The sequence below is a fragment of the Fukomys damarensis genome, unplaced genomic scaffold, assembly GCF_012274545.1.
Source record: "Fukomys damarensis isolate Sample0158 unplaced genomic scaffold, DMR_v1.0_HiC HiC_scaffold_37, whole genome shotgun sequence".
In the NCBI taxonomy this organism is placed as follows: Eukaryota; Metazoa; Chordata; class Mammalia; order Rodentia; family Bathyergidae; genus Fukomys; species Fukomys damarensis.
The window spans coordinates 2,884,259-2,890,661 of NW_022900949.1; positions in this window are offsets into that span (position 1 = coordinate 2,884,259).

The following is a 6,403-nucleotide window of genomic DNA, read 5'->3' on the forward strand; positions in this document are numbered from 1 at the left end:
CGCGCTCTGCGCAGGCGCCCCGGCCGCCCTTTGCTCCAGATGCCTGTCTTTGTTCGTGCCGGGACCGGCGAGTTTGCAAATTTGAGGCGCCCACGTGGGTGGGCGGCTACCCTGTACCGGGGCGGATTAAGCAACACGAAAGTAGGTCAGAGTTAACCAAGTATCCACGCTAGATATCCGCGCCTGGAGCTGGGGGCCAGGCTCACAGTCCGTTACGCACCGTGTTTGTGTGCATCTGTGTCTATAGCAATTGGTATGTGTGTATGCCTGTGAATATACGTGGGGTTGTGTGTTTATTTATATACTTCTTTGTGGTGGTACTGGGGATTGAACGGAGGCCCTGAACACTAGGCCACGTCCCCTGTCTTGTGTTTAGTGTTAATTTTAAGACAGGGTCTCGCTAAACCACCAAGTTGCCTAGGCTGGGCTCGAACCTGTAATCCTCCTGCCTCAGCCTCCCAGAGTGCTGGATTACAAGCGTGTGCTATCATGCGTGCCTTTTATAAGTGTGTGATGTATGTAATATATGTGTATGTGTGTATACATATATACTTGTACATATATATATGTACACAACTATGTGAATGTGTATACATTACAGGTGTGTTATGTATTTGTGTGCGTGTGTCCCAAGGGATCCTCACAAAGGCTCAAAGACGGCTTTCTTTCTCTAAATTTTCTCCTCTACCCTTCCAGCATTGTTTGTAGTATGTATGATCGTCATGATATCATTGGGTGATAAGTCATCTTTAGATGTTGTGAACATGCTTAGATCATTCGACAAGAATAGAGAAGAATCCGGTGACCAGAATTGCTCCAGGGAGGGTTAGTAGGGTGACTGGTTAACTTTTCACCTTTATGACATTTTGTAACGTTTGAATTTTGTGCAATACACGTGGATCATCTCATCAAAGATATCAAAGTTTTCCAAAAGTGAACACCCCATTCCCTCTTCTTTATACAACTGAGATACATCATAGAACATGAAATTCATCTCTTTTTTTCTCAGTACTGGAGATTTTACCCAGGGCCTTTGCACTGAGCTACATCCCTAGCCCTTTTTCATATTTTATTTTGAAAGTCTCGCCATGTTGCCCAGGCTGGGTTCAAACCTGTGACCCTCCTGCCTCAGCCTCCCAGAGTGCTGGGATCACAGTAGTTTGCCAGCACTCCTGGCTGAAACCACCACTTGAAAATGTAGGCTCAAGGCATTTAGTACATTCACATGTTGGGCAATCATTGCCCCTTACTAGGTTCAAAGCATTTTGTCACCCCGAAGAAGACCTCGTAGGAGACCAGAGCGTTCCAACACAAAATATGTCACCTTGGCATATGATTATTTTGAACGGAAGGTGGAGCTCATAGAAAAACCTCTCTGACCTCCCCCTATTTGCCCAGGAGGAGGACACAAGTTGACAAAGGCATCTCCTTCCCTCTCAACTGGGAAAGACATTTGATCGTTGTAGATACCTTTGCAATTCTTTCTTTTTTCTTTGGTTTGGTGTGGTTCTTTGAGAAAGGGTCTCACTAGGTAACCTGGCTGGCCTCGAACTCACAGCGATCCTCCTGCCTCAGCCTCCCAAGAGCTGCGATTATGGATGTGGGCCACCACACCCAGCACTTTGTCCAGCATTTGTTTGCCTCCCCTTAACTTGCCACCCTGGGGACCCAAAGTCCTCCTGTTTTGTCACTGCACTAAAAACGTTCTGTTCTGGGTGGAAGGTGCTATCTAGGCTGGAGTTTGATCCCTTTACTCATTTCTCTGGACGTCACCCAAGTATATGCCAGGTACATCCGTTCATGAATGTTTTTTCTCACAATTCTTTGGTTACAAGGATCTCTCTGAGCTAAGAACTAAGGGTAGAAGGAAAATTCATTTTCTTTCCTCTGCTCTGTGCCCAGGAAGCAGGCATCTTCTCCTCTCCCACTCCCACCCTAATCTGCTTTCTCTGTGTGTATTTCCCTGACCGCTCTCGGTTATTTCGTACGAGTGGATGACTCTTGTGGGCTAGGTGCTCCATCTCGGAGGTCCAGCTTGCTTCTTGGTCTTGCCTTACAGAGACAGGTAGAGCGAGGGGGTTTGCGCTAAAGGGAGTGGGTGCAAAACAGTGTAAAAAGGAAGCGGATTGGCTTGCATGTTGGTTCCCCGCACGTCCCGAAGGAGGGAGGGAGGGAGAAGCTGTTCTGTTAAAGTCTAGCTCGGTACATTCTGCCTAGGAAACTTCTTCCTACCTCTAGTCCCAACCCAGCCTTTTATCCTTAGCCTCTCTAAGCTTGGCTCCACTGCTTGCATTCAGTCCTTAGCCTGGCTGGGCTGATTTTGCCTTCACATTTCTAAGATTAACCAGCTGTTTAACTCTCCTTAGGCTTTTCTAACTGCCAACTCAGTGTGGCTAAACTAAGCTACCACAGTGGGACTGTTAAGATGTAGGGTCTGGGTGGAGATTATCAGGGGTGCCCTTGATGGGGACGTAGGGGCTTCACCCCTTTTAGTGTCTCACTCTCTGCTGCCCGGCTGCCGTGACATAAAAAGTCCTCCATCACATCCTCCCACCAAGCAGCAACACAGACCGTGGACCGCAGCCCCAGAGCCCAAACCACCCTTCTCCTAATCAGTTATCTCTGGTATTTTGTTACAGTCAGGACAAACTAACCATGACTCTATGTGTATGGCTTTTTTAACTGAGCATGATGCCTTTGAAGTTCATCCTTCTTGTCGCATGGACTAGAATTGGATTCCCTTTTTCGCAGCTGAATAATATTCCCTTGGGCGGCTAGACCACATTGTGTTTACCCAGTCACCTGTGGGTGGACATACGGGCCGTGGCTACCTCTGGCCATGGTGATAGAGCTGCTATTGCCCATCTATGTGCCTGTGCTTGTTTGAGTCCCTACTTCCAGTTCCTACAGGAGTAGAAGTGCTGGGTCATAGCGTAATTCTAGGTTGACATTTTTGAGGAACTGCTGAACTGTTTTCCACAGTGGCTGCACTATTTTACCTCCCCACCAGCCACGCAAAGGGGTTCCAACTTCTCCATACCCCTGTAGCCTCCTTTCTAAGTGACTGTAGTCAGCCTAGTGGGTGGGAAGTGGAACCCCATTGTGGTTTTGCTTTACATTTTCCTAGTGACTCATGATGTTGCCTGGTACCCTTTTGCAAAATATTCCTTTTTAAAAAACAGGATCTGCCTGTGTACTTCAGGCTGTCCTTGAACTCATTCAGGCCAGCCTCAAACTCTCAGCGATCCTCCTGCCTTAGCCTCCCAGAGTACTGGGATGACAGGTGTGAGCCGCTATGCCTGGCTGGCCTGCTTCCTCTGTGCCCTTTGCAGCCAAGCGTGGGGGTGCACACCTGTCACCTCAGCTATGCAGGAGGCTGAGGCAGGAGGATCACAAGTTTAAGGTCAACCTGGGCAACATAGTGAGACCCTGTCTTAAAATAAAAAATGCACAGGGCTGAGATGTAGTTTGGTGATAGATCACCCAATATTCCACCCCTAGTCCTGCAAAAGACCTACCAAGGAATCCCACAAGAGCTACCTTCCAAAGTCAGACCCTCCAATGACCTAAAAACCTCTGCCTAGGCTGTGCCCCAACAGCAGCGCCCTGCACAACCAAGCTGTCAAGCCCAGGGCACCCTGAGGTCCACAGACTGTGCACTGCACAGCCGTGAAAACATAACTGTGCACTGGGCTTGTTTATCCAGCAGCCTGTCTGTCAGCAGGAAGTGCAGAACCAAAATGTCCAGCCTTCTGGGGAGCCCTGCAATATCTTTAACCCCCAGACAAGATGCTCTGGGACAATGTAGGGACCAACTTCACTGGCCTGGGTATGTTCTGAGTGTTCTACCGTGGACCCTCGATCACCGCGTGGAAGCCCAGCTGTGTTGCATCCGCAAAACAACCCACATGTCCCATGCTAAGGGGAGCAGTTTTTGTTTCCTTGGAGACAGGGTCTGGCTGTGTAGCCCCAGCTGGCCTTGAACTCATGGTGATCCCCCTGTCTCAGCCTCCCAAGTGCCGGGATGACAGGTGCACCACTATGCTGTTTAACCCTAACATGGAAACCAGGCTTGGTACTGTCATGACTCGGGTTTAGGGACCTCTGGGCACCCTTCTCCCACAGATCCAAGCCAAGACCAAGGCAGGCATAGGCAGCAGTTGCCTGAGCAGGTGGACCTCTTCTCTCGAGCCTGTGCCGTCCTCAACTGCCCAAGGTACAGCCGTGAGTTCTGCAAGCACTGCCCAGACCTTGCAGTGCCCAACATCTGCTTTGAGCCGACCGTGACCTTCAGGAAGAGGCCTGGACTTGGTGCTGTGGGTGCTGGCCTGGCCCCGCCAGTGTCCTCCTGCTGCACATGAAAAGTTCCACAAGGGCCACTCTGGGAGCGCAAACCCACTGCATCTGCACAGCTGGACACAGGTGAAACACACATGAGCGGGAACGCACCGGGCAGCCCCGACCCTACCCTGCTCCTGGCTAAAGGGAGCGGCTGCCAATCCCTTACTGCTGGGCTCCAGCTGGGCTCCATTCCTTTTTCCCAGAAATGATTCGGATTCTATAATAGCGGGACCTCATCTGCCTTCCGAATTCCCTTTCTGAGGGGGAGGAGGAGGCGGCTGGAATGTGCAGTGATGCCCCCCAGCAGCAGGTGAGCAGGCCCAACCCAAGGGACAAACCGGAGGTATTATGGACTGCATCAGCCTCAGCATTCATATTTTTATTTCATTTATCTTTACATTTTAATCTAGCCAGGTGTGACTGGCCAGGCCCACATCCCAACTACTCCAGAGGCTGAGGCAAGAGGATCACAAGTTCAACAGCCTGAGCTATTCAGAGACTTACTGAGACACTGTCTCAAAAATTCAAAAGGCAGGGATGTAGCTCAGTGGTGGAACTCCTGAGCTTGACCTCTGGTATCCCTCCCTCTCCTTCCCTCCACCTCTCTCTCTCTCTCTCTCTCTCTCACACACACACACACACACACACACACACACACACACACACACATGCTTTGTTTTTTGAGACGGGTCTCACTATGTAGTTGAGACTGACCTGGAACTCACTATGTAGCCCCAGCTGGCCTCAAACTCACAGCAATCCTCCTGCCTCAGCCTCCTGAGTGCTGGAATTACAGACGTGCGCCATCACGCCTGGCACTCAAGTTTAATTCTCTTTACGGAGACCTAATTCACATATAACAAAACTCAACGTTGTTAGTTTCATGCACCCTCATACTTTCCCTCCCCACTCTGGTGCAAGGAATTTTAACAAAGTCATGCAGTTGGGTGACCACTGTAACAGTTAAGATGGAGAACATTGTCATCACTTCCCCACGTTCTCCTGTGTTCTAAAAAAAAATGTTTGTTGACCCAGCCACCATCGCTCAAGCGCCGGGAGGTAGCCTGGGCCCCGATCCACCGTGGGAAGGGGAACCACACCAGCTCCCGACCCAGCCGCCATCGCTCAAGCACCGGGAAGGTAGCTGCGTGGGGGCCCCTGAACCCCCATAAGCCTCCCCTGCACTCTCAGACCTCCTGACTGTGCCAGTCTTTGGACCCACTCTGCAAAGACAGAGGTGGTCATCAAGGGTATTTTTCTGAGTTCCCAACTTTGAACATCTTTAAAGAAAGGGCGTGGGAAACCAGTAATAGAATGTTGAGGAGTTCAACCATTCAGAAGGTTGGGGAACTCAATCTGGGCCTTGCAGCCAAGGTCAGTCATCGTCATGGGGTTCAGCCATCAGCTGAGATCAGGGGTCTTGCATCCTCACTCTGTCTGAGCCATTAAATGGTAAATACACTATGTTGAAATTTTGTTCACTGCAGACATGTTCTGGACTGCTTCTTTACTTCAATTTAATTCAAATGATTTAAGGGTGATAGACTACTGACTACCACCAGTGGTCAGTGTCAAAGTTGTGCTTGATTTTAATGTGTTGCTGATTGTATCAGTTGGGGTAAAGCATTGCAGTTGATTTGATGAGCTGTTTTCTCTGATGTTATGAAGATGAGAATGTCTGTGGGTCGTTAGAGACACAGAAGCTAGGGCACAACTATATCAGGAAGATTTGGGTGATAATCCAGAGATTAAACCAAGGACAGTCCGACAACAAAAATAAAAATGAGAAAACACTTAAGCAAGACACAAGGACAGACTTCCAGTTTACCAATGGCAAACAGTAGGGCAAATGAGGATGAAAAGGCCAATAGTGAACCACCAGGACACCCTGAACTCAAAGCACAGGAAGTAACAAAACAGATCAATCAGGCTCTAGAAAAATTCAAAACAGAAATAATTTCCCAGATAACCATAGAGATAGTGAGCAAAATGGAAGTCGTGATTTGGGACTCTAGAGCAGAAACTGACAAAAAAATAGATGAGCTCAGGACCATGATAGAAG